This window comes from Pezoporus wallicus, unplaced genomic scaffold (genome assembly GCF_028554395.1).
Source record: "Pezoporus wallicus isolate ANWC-B61680 ecotype Strahan unplaced genomic scaffold, APGP_CSIRO_Pwel_v1 contig_14737, whole genome shotgun sequence".
In the NCBI taxonomy this organism is placed as follows: domain Eukaryota; kingdom Metazoa; phylum Chordata; class Aves; order Psittaciformes; family Psittacidae; genus Pezoporus; species Pezoporus wallicus.
Window position 1 is genome coordinate 2,501 of NW_026638941.1, and position 1,948 is coordinate 4,448.

Below are 1,948 nucleotides of genomic sequence, written 5' to 3' on the forward strand. Positions count from 1 at the left end.
CACTCAGGTCCGCCATGAGCCTATATAAACCCCCCCCGCCGCGCTCACGCTGTGGTATAGCGCGGATGGAGGGCGTTGGGTACGTGCGTGGTTAACGCTGTCGCAGCGCTCGTTTGTGTGCGTTTAATTAACGCTGTGGTTTTAATTGAAGGCTCTGTGGGGTTAATACCGGAGGTTGAAGGGCAGGGAGCGTTCTAAGGTCGTTTGGAGGCTTAGCTCGGTTTAAGGGCGTCGGGAAAGGCTCCCAAAAGGGGCGAGAAAGGGTGAAAATGAGTTAAAAAAGGGCTATTTTCAGCCTGCCCGTCGGGGAACCGAGCCCTGCTCTCCCCCCCCATAACAGGCGGGGGTGATCCCCACTGTACTAACGAGGAAGGGGCCGATGTGGGGCCCTCCCCAGGCTTGGGGTCGGTGCTTGTGTGTGTCCCCCCCCCCCTAATATCGGTGGGTCCGGTTGCTCCCCCTTGTGTGTGGGGGGAAAGACGCGGAGATGGGGGGCGAGGGCGGGTGCTGGGACACGCGGCGCCGTGGCTTAGTTGGTTAAAGCGCCTGTCTAGTAAACAGGAGATCCTGGGTTCGAATCCCAGCGGTGCCTCTGCTCTGTCGCTTGATATCGCGATAGGGGTGTGATTTTGTTGGGTTTTTTCTTTCTTGTGGATTTTACTTTAATTTTGTTAGTTTTAAAACCTTTTACAATGCGGGGAGAACCCAGATCCTGGGTTCAAATCCCACCGCACGGTGCCTCTGCTCTGTCGCTTGATATCGCGATAGGGGTGTGGTATTTTGTTAGTTTTTTTTGTGTGATTTACCTTTATTTTGTTAGTTTAAAAGTCTTTCATCAATGCGGGGAGAACCCAGACTCTGGGTTCAAATCCCAGCGCACGGTGCCTCTGTCGCTTGATATCGCGATAGGGGTGTGATATTTTGGGTTTTTTTTGTGTGATTTACCTTTATTTTGTTAATTTTAAAGCCTTTCATCAAAGCGGAGGGAAGAGAAAAAGGGGGGGGAGAAAAAAAAACATCTTCCCTGACCGGGAATCGAACCCGGGCCGCGGCGGTGAGAGCGCCGAATCCTAACCACTAGACCACCAGGGAGCGCTTGGGACAGCTCCTACCCGCTGCCGCCTTCGGCTTCAAGCGGGGAAGCCGGATCCAAACGGCGCGCAGCCATTGGCTGAAAGTTCAGCCCATGAACCAATCAGCGTGCGCGCTTTGGATCCGGCCCGGCGGAGGGCTTTTGTCGCTCTCTCCTCGTCCTCGTGTGGGGCTGCGCTTTATTACCCACGGGAAGCACGGGTTTGGGGTCAGTTTGGGGGATTTTGGGTCAGTTTGGGGGATTTTGGGGTCAGTTTGGGTGATTTGGGGTTTGGGGTCAGTTTGGGGGATTTTGGGTCAGTTTGGGGGATTTTGGGTCAGTTTGGGGGATTTGGGGTCAGATTTTGGGGTCAGATTTGGGGTCAGTTTGGGGGTTTGGGGTCAGTTTGGGGATTTGGGGTCAGTTTTTTGGGGGATTTGGGGTCAGTTTGGGGTCAGTTTGGGGATTTGGGGTCAGTTTGGGGGGGGTTGGGGTCAGTTTGGGGGATTTGGGGTCAGTTAGGGGGGGGTTGGGGTCAGTTTGGGGGATTTGGGGTCAGTTTGGGGGGGGTTGGGGTCAGTTTGGGGGATTTGGGGTCAGTTTGGGGGGATTTCAGGTTTAATTTGGGTGATTTTGGTTCATTTTGGGTGATTTCAGGTTTAATTTGGGTGATTTCAGGTTTAATTTGGGTGATTTCGATTCATTTTGGGTGATTTCAGGTTTAATTTGGGTGGTTTATTTCGGTTCATTTTGGGTGATTTCAGGTTTAATTTGGGTGATTTCAGGTTTAATTTGGGTGATTTTGGTTCACTTTGGGTGATTTCAGGTTTAATTTGGGTGATTTCAGGTTTAATTTGGGTGATTTTGGTTCAGGTT

The 1,948-nt window shown here is 52.1% G+C and overlaps 2 non-coding genes across 2 annotated transcripts; one reads left to right on the forward strand and one right to left on the reverse strand.

Annotated features, from left to right (window-relative positions):
* The first annotated feature begins 518 nt into the window (after positions 1–518).
* On the forward strand, positions 519–592 carry TRNAT-AGU (transfer RNA threonine (anticodon AGU)). Its single transcript has one exon. It is a non-coding gene; the product is annotated as a tRNA-Thr (tRNA).
* Positions 593–1,020: 428 nt separating this feature from the next.
* TRNAE-CUC (transfer RNA glutamic acid (anticodon CUC)) lies at positions 1,021–1,092 on the reverse strand. Its single transcript has one exon. It is a non-coding gene; the product is annotated as a tRNA-Glu (tRNA).
* Between the last annotated feature and the right edge of the window lie 856 nt (positions 1,093–1,948).